Here is a 16968-nt window from a genome sequence, read left to right as displayed (position 1 = left end):
AATAATATTCTGTTGTGCAGCTGTATCACAGTTTGTTTATTCACTCATCATTAATAGACAGCTGGTTGTCTCCACTCCAGGGATTCTTTTGGTATTGTATTAGTTAGCTAGGGCTGCCATAACAAAATATCACTGACTGGATGTTAAGCTTAAACAACTGAAATTCACCCTCTCACAATTTTAGAAGCTTTCCAAATTTCAGAATTTTCCAAGACCACAGTGTTAGTAGGTTTGGTTTCTTCCGGGGCCTTTCTCATTGCCTTGCAGATGGCTGCTTCCTGATATGGTCTTCTCTCTCAGGCACAGACCCCTGATGTCTCTTTGTGTATCCAGATGTCATCGTCATAGAAATACTAGTCAGGGTGGATGAGAGTCCACCCCGAAGAGCTCATTTTAGCTTACTGAAGACTCTATCTCCAAATATGATTATATTCTGAGGTACTGGGGGCTAAGACTTCAACACATAAATATTGTGGAGACATAATTCTGTCTTGCCTGGAGAATCCCAGGGATGGGGGAGCCTGATGGGCTGCCGTCTATGGGGTCGCACAGAGTCGGACACGACTGAAGAGACTTAGCAGCAAGTAGCAGCGGCATTCAGTCCACAGTGAAAGTGAAGTCGCTCAGTCGTGTCCGACTCTTTGTGACCCCAGGGACTGTAGCCCACCAGACTCCTCCATCCCTGGGATTTTTCCAGGCAAGAGTCCTGGAGTGGGTTGCCATTTCCTTCTCCAGGAGACCTTCCCGACCCAGGGATTGAACCCGGGTCTCCCGCATTGTAGGCAGATGCTTTACCGTCTGAGCCACCAGGGAAGTCGCAATTCAGTCCATAACAGGTATCAAATTAAGAAAGCACCACCAGACCAAGGTCACCAAGATTCATACCTATGTTTTCTTGTAAGAGTTTTATAATTTTAGCTATTGCATTTAGGTCTTTTGAATTAAGTTTTGCATATGGCTTGCTGGACTTGAGTTTGAGCAGGCTCCGGGAGTTGGTGATGGACAGGGAAGCCTGGTGCGCTGCAGTCCATGGGGTTACAAAGAGTCAGACGCTAATGAGCAACTAAACTGAACTGAACTGCTTATGGAATGAGGTAGGGATTCAACCTCATGCTTTCACATGTGGCTATCCAACAGTCCCAGCACCATTTGTTGAAGAGACTGTTCTTAACCCCCATTGAATTGTTTTGATATCCCTGTCAAAAATCAAATGATTGTAAGGTGTTGGGGTTTATTCCTGGACTTTTCATTCTATTCCATTGATTTATATGTCCATCCTTACACCAGTACCACACTGTCTTTATAAGCTTTGAAAATAGGAAATATGAGTCCTTCAACTTTCTTCTTTTTATGAAAGATGTTTTGGCTATTCTGAGTCCCTTCCATTTCCATATGAATTTTAGGATTCACTTGTCAATTTCTGCAGAGAAGCCAGCTGGGATTTTGATAGGGTTTGTGTTGAATCTATACATCAGTTTGAGGAGTATTGCTATCTGAACAGTATTAAGGCTTTCGATATACATGAACATGGCATGTCTTTCCATTTATTTAGATCTTCTTTAATTTCTTTCAACATGTTTTGTAGTTTTCATAGTATAAGTCTTACACTTTTTTTAAGTTTACTCCTAAGTGTTTTGCTCTTTGTGGTGCTTTTAAAAATGAAATCATTTTCTTAATTTCATTTTGGATTTTCTTTGTAAATGTATAGAAATCCACTGATTTTTGTGTATGGATTTTCTATCCTTGCTGGATGTGTTCATTAATTCTAACAGTTTTGGTGTGTGTGTGTGTGTGTGTGTGTGTATCTTAGGATCTTCTATATACAAAATCATGTAGGAATGAATATATGCAGCAATATAAAAACATTAAAGCCAGATACCAAAGAACACATATGTATGATTTTATTTACATGAGGTTCAAGAACAAGAAACCCAACCTATGGTGCTAGAAATCAAAACAAAGATAACTTCAGGACAGGGAATGGGGAAGCAGTGACTGGAAAGGGGCATGAGGAGATTTTGGGGAGTGATGGAAATGTTCTATATTTTGAACTTCATGATGGTTATATAGGTGCATATGAGTGTGAGTAATAGCCCCTCAGTAACGTCCAGCTCTTTGTGAGGACCCCATGGACTGCAGCCCGCCAGACTCCTGTGTCCATGGGATTTCCCAGGCAAGAATACTGAAGTGGGTAGCCTTTCCCTTCTCCAAGGGATCTTCCCAACCCAGGGATCAAACCGGGGTCTCCTGCATTGCAGGCGAATTCTTCTCCAACGGAGCTGTGAGGGAAGCACACACAGGTGCATACATGTGTTCAAACATATTGATCTAACACTTAGGATTTATGCATTTGACTGCTAGTCAATTATACGTTAATAAAAGTAAAGAGATAAAGATGAAATAAACCGTTTTAAAAGGCTATAGCCTAATGTATCACTAGCTAATTATTTCAAGGCCTTTTATGTAAATAGAGACTAGCTCATCATTAGTGATATACGAAGTAGAGACAGAATTCAAATAGCCTTGCTCACTTTAATTTTTTTGACTGGTTAGTTATTATATTTGATCAGACCTTTTGTTTCTTTTAACCCCAAGGTGTGATTGATGAGTAGCTTGTATTAGAGATAGGAAAGCAATCAGCATTCTTATTTCTCACTGTTCATTAGCTTTAATCCAGTTTCTATGTAGAAATCTTTCTCAGCCACTTGCGTGTTTTGTAAGGGTCAGTCTAGTTAAAGCCAGATAACGTCATGCATAAAACGTCAACTAGTTTAAGTTTGGGATTATATAAAAATAAAACATTACCCAGAAAACTGAAAAACAAAACATATGAAAAAAACAAAAATAAAGAACAAAAAGTCTGCAACCAAGCAGTTTGAAGATATAAAGCCTCATAATACGCTTAAACTGGTTCAGGAAACAAAGCAACGGGCTGTTAACAACCACTTCTCATTGTGAAAGACCCTAGGTGCAAGATGATACTACTAACCATCTGAAAGTCTAACCAAGCAAGGTTACCATCAAGAAATTGGTTACAATGGAACTTGTAACAATGGGACTTTGTAATATTTTCTCCCTACTCTGAGTGGATTATCTTGCACACACACCTCTGGGGATCTCTCTACACGTGTCCCCACATCCCCATGTCCGAGTTTCCTGGATGCCCAAGGCTCATGCTCCTTGACACTGCCAGATAGAATACAGTGTAATCACATGATGCTTCAGCCTAAAGATCTTTCGGACCCAGTCATTGCTGCTGCTGCTGCTGCTGCTAAGTCGCTTCAGTCGTGTCTGACTCTGTGCGACCCCATAGACGACAGCCCACCAGGCTCCCCCGTCCCTGGGATTCTCCAGGCAAGAACACTGGAGTGGGTTGCCATTTCCTTCTCCAATGCAGGAAAGTGAAAAGTGAAAGTGAAGTCACTCAGTCGTGTCCGACTCTTCGTGACCCCATGGACTGCAGCCTACCAGGCTCCTCTGTCCATGGGATTTTCCAGGCCAGAGGACTGGAGTGGGGTGCCATTGCCTTCTCACCCAGTCGCTAGAGTTCCTTAACCAGACACCCAGTGCCTGCCCCACCCGACTTCATCAGCCTCCCCTTGTGTCTTCCACACCAGGATCACACCAGACAGCCTCTCCAGGCTCCTTTCCATCGGTTACAGGCTCTGCTCTCTCTGCTGGGCATGTATATCCTGCCCTTACAAATTCCTTCTTCAATCGAGACCCTCTGCAGATCTCACCTCTTCTATCCAGCCTTCCTTCTCTTCCCAAGACACGACTGAGTCCTCTGACATCTGGCTCTTAAGTCACATGTCACCCTATGTTGTAACTTTTTTCTGTGGAGCTTCACTTCTCAACCGTAAATCCTCAAACACTGGAGACTCATTTATTTTGGAAAGGAGGAAAATAGAGCTGTACAATCAGTGAATAAAGGTCAGGGCAGAGGTGGCTATGAATGCCAACCCAGCCTTGAGCCTCACATAGGACCAGATAGTGGACCCAGATGCAGGAGAAATCGAGAGTTATTCTGCTTTTCTTCCAGCAAATTGGCTCTTAAGGGCTCTAATTTACCAGCTTTGCATGAAGCAATCCACCTCAGATCTACTCTGTTGCAATTTTTTTTTTTTTTTGGCTGCACCAGCATGACTTGCAGCATCTCAGTTCCCCAACCAGGGATTGAACCCAGGCCATGACAGTGGAAGCCCAGAATCATAACTACTAGGCCACCAGGGAACTCCCTGTTGCAATTTTAAAGACACTGTAAAGTGCCAGCTTAGGGAATGAGGGGAGGTGTCCACCTCAAATGGCACAGAACATTCTGTTTTGGGAGCACATGGGTGATTCCAGTAGGGAAGATCTGAGACCTGTTCATTCTCTGGGGTGGAGGAGTGGGCATCAGTTTCCTGACAGGCCTGCTCCAGCACACTGGAAGAGACAAGAGAGGCATAAGACCCTTCCATTCCATCTCCCAGAGTCTCCCGCAGTCAGGATGCCACACAGCTCCAAGGCTGCAGAGCGCCGTGTTTTGCTCTGATGCTTAGCATTTTGCTTCTAAGAAAGGGCTCAGATGTCGTATATTAACGTATATATGTGGAATCTATGAAAATGGTATAGATGGTCTTATTTGCAAAATGATGATAGAGACACAGACATAGAGAACAAATGTATGGACACCAAGAAGGGAAGGGGGTGGGTGGAATGAATTAGAAGATTGGGATTGACATATATACCCTATTGATGGGGCTTCCCTAGTGGCTCAGACGGTAAAGCGTCTGCCTGCAGTGTGGGAGACCTGGATTCAATTCCTGGGTCAGGAAGATCCCCTGGAGAAGGAAATGGCAATCCACTCCAGCACTCTTGCCTGGAAAATCCCATGGACGGAGGAGCCTGATAGGCTACAGCCCATGGGGTCGCAAAGAGTGGGACAGGACTGAGCGACTTCACTGCACTTCACTCCACTTCACTCTATAGATACTGTGTATAAAATAGATAACAAATGAGAATCTACTGTGTAGTTCAGGGAGCCCTAATTCAGTGCTTTGTGGTGACCTAAATGGGAAGGAAATCCAAAAAAGAGTGGATATATTTATATGCATGGCTGATTAACACAACAGTGTAAAGCAGCTATACTCCAATAAAACTTAATAATATTCAAAAAAGGTTAAGAAGGGAGTCTAGGAACAAAGTCTTCTCCAAAAGCCTCTGCCCTGGGGGGTGGTCTGGGCCCTCACCCCAGAATCCACTGCAGGGCTTCTCAGTAAAACCATGTTCAGAATTTCCAAAGGGAATTGCCATATGCTAAGTTTCTTCTACAGAAAACATTACAGAAGGAAATGGAAATAACATTGAGGTCTCTTACCTTACTTTCAGTGAGCGGGGGCCGGATTGAATTTTCAGTTTCTGTACACTTAAAGACAGGACAAGATAAGGTGTTACAGAGGCATGCAATTTGCATTCACAGCACATTGGTGCTTATAATTAACCAACTATGCTCAGAAAGTGAGAGTAATTACACATAACCTTGAAATACCTAAGCATATCCTATAGCGGCAAATGAGCCTCTGAATGAAATGCAGCCAAGCTCAGGAATCTTCGATTCATGAATGTATTCACATCAGCCTTTATTAGGTATTTACAAATGTGCTAGGCACTGTGCTAGGAGGTGGCGATGCAAAGGTGAAAACCAGCAGTGGCTCTGCCCTCAGGGAGCCACAGTCCTCGAGAGAGGACAGACGTGCTCAGCAATAATGAAAGCACAGCTGGCTAAGCTAGCTGCTAGAGAGGTGGGTAGGGAAGCCGTGGGAACACAGGAATCTGTCTCTGCTGAACCACTGGCCCCACCGCATCCCCAAGACTGCAGGGTGAGATGCTTCCTGGATGAGTGTGGAGGAACTGTGGGTATTAAACAGTGACCATTTGCTGAGTTAGCACCCCGCCCTTCCATAGCCCTCTAACAATTTCCCCTGCCAAACAGATGTGGGGAGCTGCTGCCAATCAAGTCCTTCATTGGAAGGACTGATGTTGAAGCTGAAACTCCAATACTTTGGCCACCTGATGCAAAGAGCTGACTCATTGGAAAAGACCCTGATGCTGGGAAAGATTGAGGGCAGGAGGAGAAGAGGACAACAGAGGATGAGATGGTTGGATGGCATCACTGACTCAATGGACATGAGTTTCGGTAAACTCTGGGAGTTGGTGATGGACAGGGAGGCCTGGTGTGCTGCGGTCCATGGGGTCGCAGAGTCGGACGCGACTGAGCGACTGAACTGAACTGCCAAACGAGAGACAGGCTCATGTGAATTTCTTCCTCATGGCAGCTGAGGTGATAAGGAGGATATAAATAGTAAATTGTTTGCAAAAAAACAAAACAGCCAGAACAGTTCACCTCTCTGTGTCTATGCTCTAGTGCTGTCTCCTCCCAGAGTTACTCCGGGACTGGCTATGTGACGGTAGCAACAGGATGCGAGCACTTGAAAAATGGCTTGTGCAGGGGCCTGCTCTCTCTTGCTGCTGTTGGGACTCTTGCAAACCCCACTCTCAGTGGGTGAGAGGGAACGGAATCCAGCGTGACAGAGCACAAGAGGAAATCCTCCTTTCGAGGAAGGAGACCGAGGTTTCTAGAAGGTTGCATGGCAGCTGGCAGACATGCAGCCAGTCCCTGTGAGAACCAGCAGGAAAATCGGAATCCCCCTGAAAGGCAACCCGTATCGGTCCCACTCTGTGCTGAATGAACCATATAATTTTTGGCCCTTTGTTAGATGAAGAGTAGGAATTCAGCATTCAAAGCACAACATTCCTAAGCTTGAAACAACTGGAAACAGAACTGTCCTGAGGAAGTCATGGTTTGAGTGGCATTCCTTGCCCTGAGCCTTAAGTTTGATGTGAAAGTAAAAAGAACACAGGTTTTGGGTCAGAGAGACCTGAATTTATATCCTGGATCTGCCACTGACTAGCTGTGCAAAATTAGGCAAGTAATTTAACCTCTCCAAGCCTCAGTTTCTCCATCTCTAAAATGGGAATAATACCTGCTTGGTTGAGCCTCTGTGAAAATTAAAGGAATGTAAACTGAAGTGGCTGGCATGGGGTACTGCTCCTGACATGGCAGCAGCTGCAGAAAAGATCATGGATTTACACAGAAGCACAGAGCAACAACATCAACTCACCCCAACTCACCTCCCGGGCTACTTGAGAGCTCAAAGCAGCCTCCAAATCGGCAGTTTTAAGCTTGTGTCTGAGACCCCAGAGCCCGTGTTCCTCTCTCTGGGCCCCCAAGTACCATAGAGGACCAATCCTAGACCCACAGATTGACCTCAAATTCCAAGTGCCAGTGGCCAAGCCTGCTGACTGCCACCTGTCGCCTCTGACACCCACTGCTTCGTGCCCCCTCTCCAAGGCTGGCCTGGCCTGTTTTAAACACTCAGTGGCATTCTGCCTGGAGCTGGCAAAACCAGGCAGGGGCACAGGAAAGGGACAGTGGGGACCAGCAACGACACCCCAGACAAACCTAGTTGGGAGGTCCTCCTCCTCCTCTGAGCAGGAAAACTTGTCTCGTTCTCACTGTGGAGTAAAGGAAGTAAGGGAAGGAAAAGAAGCTGAAGACCAGGGACCCACAGAGTCTCTGACTGTAACCAGACAGGTGCCTCAGATTCCACAGAAGAGACAGAGGCTGAGCTTCCACTTGGGAGTTAGAAATGAGATTAAATCCAATTCTCTCAATGCCCTGCGAGGCAGGAAGGATGTGTCTGGGCTACAGTTTGCAAAGTCCATCTCAGAGATGATGAAGGGCGCATTTTAAGCCAGTCTGGCAGGACTGAGGGAAAGAGCCCCCACCTCACCCCACTCCTGTGTGCCCAAGCCCCTCACCTGGAGGCTAAAGCAGCTCACAAGCTCATACACCCTCCCCACTTTCAAACACTATTTGGGAATTAATTTGACACCCAGGAGTGCTGGGGCCATAGGAGTGTTTAAGATGTAAGATGCTGCTGTGAGAGAGTTCTGTCCCCAAGACTTTAGCTCTGCAATTGTCCGACTGTCTGTTGGGCTTAAAATCCCGCAGTGCCTCTAGTTCCATAACTTTGAAAAGGAGCAAGTGTGTCCTTGCCCAGAGGGGCCATCTGCAGCACAAGTTAATTTAAAATGAGCCAGCCCACTAAGAACATTGTCTTGTAAACATCTTCCAGGATCTGTTTCAACATCCAGAGGAGCAGCAAAGCTGTCTGTAAGAGGCAAGAATGGGCTTCAGCTTTTACATGGCAACATAGAAAACAGCCCTGGAAGTCTTCTCTTAGATAGAAAAAGTCACAGTCTTGTTTACATCACACATCTGTGAATTTACAGATGACTATCTAGGAAGCAATTAAACAGAGGGGTCACATGAATAATCCTCTGGGCTCGCCTTGGTCAGGACATTTCTGGCTCAGGTGAAAATTAAACTGCACAGAGAAAGGCTGGATCTGAGGGGCTCCTGACTTGTTCCATAACAAGTCCCTGCAGGGCTCTTGGTCTGGGGCTTCCATTGTAAAATGGATCCTAATGTAACTCCTGCCAGAGAGAGTGGGCTGAGCAGGAAGGGGTGCATGTGACCTTGTGCAGTCAGAGAAAAGCTAGAGGAGCTCTTACCCATCCTCGCTGGCAGGTCTGCCCCATGGTGGGGAGGACACTTGCTGTCTGGAGGTCCTTTCCTCTCTTCCACTCTCAGCAGCAGGGGCGGTGACACCTGGAGAAGAGCAAAGCCCAGAGGATGTAGCGTCAGGGGCTTGTCACCTCATTCTTGTCCTCCCCAGCTAGGACGCTAAACAGGCAGATACAGAGGACTAGGGGCTGAGTGTAGGCCCGTGTCTCCCAAGGTAAACTGTCATGAGGTTTCTGGCAGGTTATCATCCCAGAAGAAATTCCCAGGAACCCAGTCTGCAGGTGGTGCCTCATCCCAGCCTCAGCCTCCTCTCCTTAGAAAGAGGTCTGGTCTTGGGTGCTCCTTTGGGGAAGGAACCAAGTAGGAACGGAAATTAGCCAAGACAACTCCAATGTTTCAGAAGCGTGATCTTCATCACAGTAGCATTCTTCTCCCATGTCTAAAACGGGGTAGGGACTTCCCTGGTGGTCTGGTGGTTAAGACTTCACCTTCCAATGTAAGGGGTGCAGATTCAATCCCTGGCTGGAGAGCTAAGATCCCACATGCCTAGTGGCCAAAAAACCAAAATGTAAAACAGGAGCAGTGTTGTAACAAATTTAATAAAGACTTTAAAAATAGTCCATATTAAGAAAAAAATCTTAAAAAAATAAACAAACAGGGTAGGGAGTATCTCTGGGCTTCCCTGGTTGCTCAGCTGGTAAAGAATCCACCTGCAATGTGGGAGACCTGGGTTTGGGAAGATCTCCCAGAGAACGGAGCGGTTACCCATTCCAGTGTTCTGGCCTGGAGAATTCCATGGATTGTACAGTCCATGGGGTCGCAAAGAGTCGGACATGACTGAGCAACTTTCACAGGGAGTATCTCTGTGTAAAAAAATAATTTTCTAATTACAAAAGCAATGTACATTCATCACAACAAAAGTCAGAAAATACAGACAAGTAGTTTAATTAGATCAGCTTCATTCCTACAGAAAGAAGCTTTATTAACATTGTGGCACCTGCCCCTTCCTTATATTTTTCTCCAGATAACTACATACCAATATGAATACAAAGATGGAATCATGCTATAATATACTTTTAAAATCTACTTTTTTCCATGGAATACTATGTTATGAAAATCTTTTCATGTCAATTAACCAAGATCTCAGTGGCTTCTTGCCTGCCAATGCAGGAGATGTGGGTTCGATTCCTGGGTCAGGAAGATCCCCTGGAGAAGGAAATGGCAACCCACTCCAATATTCTTGCCTGGGAAATCCCATAGACAGAGGAGCTTGCTGGACTACAGTCCGTGGGGTCACAAAAGAGTAGGACATGACTGAGCAACTAAACAACAACCATAATCAAGATCTCATCATTTTTCTTGGTTACACTGAGTAGAGATTTAGAATTTGTATACAGAAAGGCTAATTCAAGAATCCTTACTCAATAGCCTAAAGTCAAAATTCATAGCAATATTATTGTCTCTACTTATCATGAACAGCTTACAAATATAATGTGATTTGCCTAACAATTAGGGTGCTGCAGCAAATCCAAAGCCTCCCTACAATTTGAGGCCTTTTCAGTTCTCAGAGGGTAAGCCAAGAGTCCAAGCTCTTAAACACTGGCGTAAGCTGGGCATGCAGCCACTGAATCCCAACAGTTCAGGGTGTGTGAATTCTGCCAGAATTGGTCTTGGCAGTATATCTGGGGCACCTCTGACACCCCAAAGCCTCCCTGGCCCAGCTCAGAGGCATAAACAAAACTTGTGGGGTTGCTTTGTTATTTGTTTACCTAAACAAAATTTCATTTAAAGTTCACACTTAATTCCTTTATCCTGAGAATTTCTGGAAGAGAAAAGACACAAACTTGGCTATCAAATATCCTTCAGAGAATTTAGAAATATCAGTCCTTTGACATTTACTTGATAACTGCACCCACCCCCAAACTCTTCCATCAGAGGATAAGCTCCCAAGATATGGGGACTTTGTGCATTCCCTGGTTCTAGGCACATAATAGGTGTCGAACATAGCCTACAGGTTGGGCTACTTGGTTTGGAGCCCTATTCAGCCACATAATAGCCTTGACTCTGGAAAAGTTACTTGGCCTATCTGAGTCTCAGTTTCCTCAACTGTAAAATGGGGAGAATAATAATAGAGCCACATTGGAATGAGGCACATAAACTTAGAAGCTTGGCACCTAGTGTATATTCAAGATACGTTAGTTAACCATCATCCCTGTTGATTGATAAGCAAATTTACAGACATTCAAAACAGCTGTGAAAGAAGAAAGGGCTTTTATCGAGAGCCAGAAAAGGCTTATAATTAGGGGACACAGCCTATTCAGAGATGGTTTAACAAAGTAAGTCCACAGGGAACACCAGACAGTTTGTTGGGGTGACTGAAGATGCTATCAGGACTTTTATTTACAACTTTTAAAATCTCATTCTGTAACTTTTTTAGGCTAGTCTTTATAATGTGTACACTATTTTAGTACTTTACTAAATGTATATAATTTTTTTTAATTGAGATATAATTCACGTACCAAAAGATTCACATTTCAAAGTATGTGTATACTTTGGTGGTTTTAGTGTATGCATAAGGTTGTGCAAACATTACCACTATCTAATCCCAGAATATTTTCATCATCCTCAAAGAAGCTCTGTAGGGAATTCCCTGGCTGTCCAGTAGTTAGGACTCCATGATTTCACTGCTGAGGGCACAGGTTCCATGTCTGGTCAGGGAACTAAGATCCCAAGAGAAGAGCGGTGCAGCCAAAAAGAAAGAAAGAAAGAAAGAAACCTTGTGCCCATCAGCAGGTACTCCCACTCACTCTCCCCACCCTAGTCTCTGGCAACCACTAAGCTACTTTCTTCTCTGTGGATTTGCCTATTTTGAACATTCCACATATGTGAAATCATATGTGTATATAATCTCAAAATAATTAAAATACGTGCATTTGGGGATGTGCCTGCAAAAGTATGTTACCAGTAGAGTGCATGACCAAAAAAGTTTGGAGACATCTGGCTGGGAGTGTAAAGCCAGCTTAGTTTTATCCCTGGTTCCTCTTAGTTTGCTCCACAGGCACTCAGTTCAGTTTAGTCGCTCAGTCGTGTCCAACTCTTTGCGACCCCATGAATCGCAGCACGCCAGGCCTCCCTGTCCATCACCATCTCCCGGAGTTCACTCAGACTCACGTCCATCGAGTCCGTGATGCCATCCAGCCATCTCATCCTCTGTCGTCCCCTTCTCCTCCTGCCCCCGATCCCTCCCAGCATCAGAGTCTTTTCCAGTGAGCCAACTCTTCGCATGAGGTGGCCAAAGTACTGGAGCTTCAGCTTTAGCATCATTCCTTCCAAAGAAATCCCAGGGTTGATCTCCTTCAGAATGGACTGGTTGGATCTCCTTGCAGTCCAAGGGACTCTCAAGAGTCTTCTCCAACACCACAGTTCAAAAGCATCAATTCTTCGGCGCTCAGCCTTCTTCACAGTCCAACTCTCATATCCATACATGACCACAGGAAAAACCATAGCCTTGACTAGACAGACCTTAGTTGGCAAAGTAATGTCTCTGCTTTTGAATATACTATTTAGGTTGGTCATAACTTTTCTTCCAAGGAGTAAGCATCTTTTAATTTCATGGCTGCAGTCACCATCTGCAGTGATTTTGGAGCCCCCAAAATAAAGTCTGACACTGTTTCCACTGTTTCCCCATCTATTTCCCATGAAGTGATGGGACCAGATGCCATGATCTTCATTTTCTGAAGGTTGAGCTTTAAGCCAACTTTTTCACTCTCCTCTTTCATTTTCATCAAGAGGCTTTTTAGCTCCTCTTCACTTTCTGCCATAAGGGTGGTGTCATCTGCATATCTGAGGTTACTGATATTTCTCCCGGCAATCTTGATTCCAGCTTGTGTTTCTTCCAGTCCAGCGTTTCTCATGATGTACTCTGCATACAAGTTAAATAAGCAAGGTGACAATATACAGCCTTGACGTACTCCTTTTCCTATTTGGAACCAGTCTGTTGTTCCATGTCCAGTTCTAACTGTTGCTTCCTGACCTGCATATAGGTTTCTCAAGAGGCAGGTCAGGTGGTCTGGTATTCCCATCCCTTTCAGAATTTTCCACAGTGTATTGTGATCCACACAGTCAAAGGCTTTGGCATAGTCAATAAAGCAGAAATAGATTTTTTCTGGAACTCTCTTGCTTTTTCCATGTACCAGTGGATGTTGGCAATTTGATCTCTAGTTCCTCTGCCTTTCCTAAAACCAGCTTGAACATCAGGGAGTTCACGGTTCACGTATTGCTGAAGTCTGTCTTGGAGATTTTTGGGCATTACTTTACTAGCATGTGAGATGAGTGCAGTTGTGTGGTAGTAGGCACTAACAAAAGGTAATAGGCTTTATCAATCTAGTGCTAATGAAATTCCAATCATTGGCACAGTCCAAAGAAAATATGACTTATGGGCAACAAACATTTTGCTTTGTAATTTATTATTTAATTCAATTTTTATAAAAAGAATGCTAGATAGACTAACAAAATAGCAATGTGGCCTAGGACCTGGGCTCAATCCTTGCTCTGCTATGCACTGAACTTCTCTATGTTTCCTTGTCTATAAAGTGGAGGTCGTAATAGGTAAGAACAAATGACCCTTCTCTACTTTCTTTTTGGCTGCACCACACGCTTGCAGAATCTCAGCTCTCTCATGGGTGTGCATGCTCAGTTGTGTCTGACTCTGCAGCCACATGAACTGTAGCCTGCCAGGTTCCTCTGTCCATGGAATTGCCCAGACAAGACTACTGTAGTGGGCTACCATTTCCTCCTCCAGGGGATCTTCCCAACGCAGGAATCAAACCCCTGTGTCCTGCGTCTCCTGCATTGGCAGATGGATTATTTACCTGGGAAGCCCCCGAGCTCTCTCACCAGGGATTGAATTTGGGCCATGTCAGTGAATGCCCGAAATCCCAACCACTAAACCACCAGGGTACACCCCGATTTGCACTAGAACATGGCCTTAGTTAGTGCTCTAGCTCTGTTCCCCTACTTACCTGGTAAGGGTACTATGTCAAATTTATTTATAAGCAATGTCTCCTAGGATAAAGATTATCCCTGATTGGTAGATTGCTCTTGGTTGGACGAACTATAAACACTAGATAGAATGTCATAGCTTTGGGCTTTCCTCAGAGAGGTGATTCTTGTCCTGTGCCCACAGGGACCCTGGAAGATGTCCCCATGGAATTGTTACAAGAGAATTTGTCTCCTGTGGGGAAGGGAGATTTTAAGCTAAAAGGAATCCTGCTGCCTGATGAGATTTTGTCTCCTCCTATCTGTGAACTGCTACACAGACTCCTTCAGAAAAGAAGCTCTCGGACTGGTCCTGCAGGCAAGTTGTGGTTCTTGTCTTATAGTCTTGCATGCAGAATGGGGCCAAGTGTGGCCTGTGGCAATCTTTGAATCTGGAGGTTTAGAAGAGTCTAGGAACTCTCCTGATGTGCATTGCAGATTAAGTAATGTGGAAAGCCTGGCATACATAAGTCCTTAATAAGCAACAACTATTAGTACTAAATAAATATGGCCATTATTATTATTAATGTTATATTTACACTTACCAACTCAGAGCGGGCAACAGATTATTCTAACCCAGAGAAGCCCAGGTGTGGGTATCAAGCTGCCGGATATAGCCCTATTATGAAGCATGAGAAAACACCTCTCTGTAATTCTCAAAGGTGAAATTATAAAGATGTCCATTCACCGAGTATTTATTTGTACTAGATGTTAGGAGCACTGTAGTGAAAAAGATTGACACAGTCCCTGCCCTTGCGGAGTTTATAACAATTAAAGAGCAATGATAGTGTTAGGTAGTTAGAATAGGAAAAAGGAGTCCAGAATGGCAGTGGCTAAAAGACAAAGAAGGGAAAAGCCGGTGAAAATAGAACAAAGGAAGGTCTGAGGACCGGATTGAGGACCTCAGGTAAAACAAACAGCCCTCCTGGCTAGCCCAATTTGCATAGGGCAGGCTCAGGGGAAGGAGAACAAACTAAAATATAGGAGCCAAAAGTGGGCTCCTCTTCTCTTCTCTTCACATCTTTTGGGTCGGCCGACCCTCACGCCTTGAGGATGTATTTTCCTTTGCTTGCCAAATAAAACTGAGCTGTAACACTGATCTGTCCGTCACTTCAAATTTTTGCTGCGGTGAAACAGAACCGAGAAAATTACCAACTTCCCGGACATCTATGGTGCCGTTTCTCGGATTTAACCTGGCTGAAACAAGCTCAGCTTGGTCCCCGCAAGGCAGAGGCCCAAACACAGCAGAAGCCCAAATCAGCAAAAGCTCCTGTGGTGGAAGCTGAATGCAAAGAAACCTCAATGCAGTGGAAGTAACAGGAAGCCCATCATGCTGGAAACCAGGACAACCAAAACAAATCGGCAGAAAGCTCATGCAGCTCAGTCCCAGACTCTAGAAGACCTCTGGCTGGGGTAGAAGTCCTCCTCCCTGTGGCTTGAAGGACATATGGCTAACAAAATCTTAATTCCTTTACAATCTCCTGTTGCTTGTCTCCTTGAACCCCTCTACAGACAGGCGAGTGGCAGTGGGTGCAATTGAGGGACTCTGGAGAGGCTACTCCCCAGTGTGTCTCAAAGGCTCCACTATCCTCTGTGCTCTTGGAGCTGTTGCCCAAGCAGGTAGGGGTTCTTCTGATCTTAATCTTCTTTGTGCCAAGGATCAGGCCAATGAAAATTGTGAGCACAGGTCAGGTATTTAGTAGATTTTCCAGCAGGTTATGAAGGGGATTCCTAGGCACATTTTCCCACTGCTTTTTCCTCCCATCCTTCATGTCCTCTCTCCTGAGACTTGAGCCTGGCCAAAACCCATGGTGCCTGGTTTTAAGACCTAATGAAGCTCAGGCTCTTGATGTCTCATTACAAAAAAATTCAGTGAGAGACACAGCGATAGGTAAGAGGTGGGTTTGTTCGGATTTAGAGAGAAGTACAGTGCACAGGGTGTGGGCTGTCAAAGAGGGTGAATGTGGTGGCCATGGAATGTGGTATGGTTAGTTTTTCCAAGCTGGGTGATTTCGTATGCTAATGAGTGGGAGGACCGTCCCAACAATTGGGGAACCACCAACTCCTTGGTCTTTAGACAGTGCCTTGGAACTGTCCTGGCACCTCTGGGTCGGTCATTTAGCTTGCAGATTGAGGATCAAGGTTTAATTGAATTTGGCTTGTCATCTTGAACCCATTTGATTTTAATCAGTTTATGTTATGCCCTTGGGCCATGTCATTCTTTCAAAAGTTGTGCCCTGCCCTCTTGCCTCCTGTTACATGCTCTTTTCCTGAGCCCAGTGTTGTCTGGGCTCACAATGTTGCCTCTACAATCTTCTGGATGGACAAACAGAAGACAGCTAGCCCTTGCAAGAGAAATACTGTGTCATATCCAATCGTTCTAGATATTCAGGCCTTCATCTTCCATGTTTCCTATAGCATGTGCAACAACAGCATTTCTCAGTGAACCCGCTAGGGTGGACGACAGGCACACAATGCCTGCTAGAAGTCCATCTGGTGGTGGCATCCCTTCAAGGGCAATTGGGCTTCAAGGGATGTTTGCCACTTTGGGAGTTAGCCCTGCAGGCTGTTTGGGCCCAGACCCTTACAATCCTTCTCCTAAAGTTACAAACATACTCCCAGATCAAATCCCCACTCCACTTTTATGGAACATCTGGTTTGTTGCCCCTTATCAATTTGTTCTTAAGCCGCTTACTAACTCCTACAACCAGGACCCTCCCCTCTTGTAGGTAACATTGCTCCATCCCACTTATTATTAAAATACTCTTAATGCCTCTAACAGGACCAGATAACCCACTCCTTTGTCACTACTTCTGTTATTACCTGGAGTGGGTCTATGACAATGAAAGGTTTACCACTGAAAACACCCTAAACTGCTCTTATGGAAGACTAGGAGAGGAAATCAGTGGTTTACATTCCCTCAGAGCAGTAAGAGGATAAGGCTTATGGCTGTTTCACCAGGTTCTCAGTCTCAGGGCACAGACTTGGATTGCTTTACATCATGGTATCTATTCCCATCCACAGTGGACAAACCAGCAATGAGTTAAGATTCAGTTCAGTTCAGTTCAGTCGCTCAGTTGTGTCCCCTTAATTCTACCCAGCACTGGTCACGCTGGAGACCTTGAGGATGCCCAACTCCATTCTGGGGTCCCCAGGAAGTCGACCTGCTTCAAACTGCCTAGGGATCTGGTCCTTGGAAGGTTGCCATGGAAGGACTCCTCCAGGAGTCCCAGGAGGTTGACATGCCTTGACCTGCCCAGAGACCCAATTCTCGGGAGGCTGACCAGCCTCGACCTGCT

This window comes from Ovis canadensis, chromosome 25 (genome assembly GCF_042477335.2).
Source record: "Ovis canadensis isolate MfBH-ARS-UI-01 breed Bighorn chromosome 25, ARS-UI_OviCan_v2, whole genome shotgun sequence".
Classification (NCBI taxonomy): Eukaryota; Metazoa; Chordata; class Mammalia; order Artiodactyla; family Bovidae; genus Ovis; species Ovis canadensis.
This window is presented reverse-complemented; position numbering follows the sequence as displayed.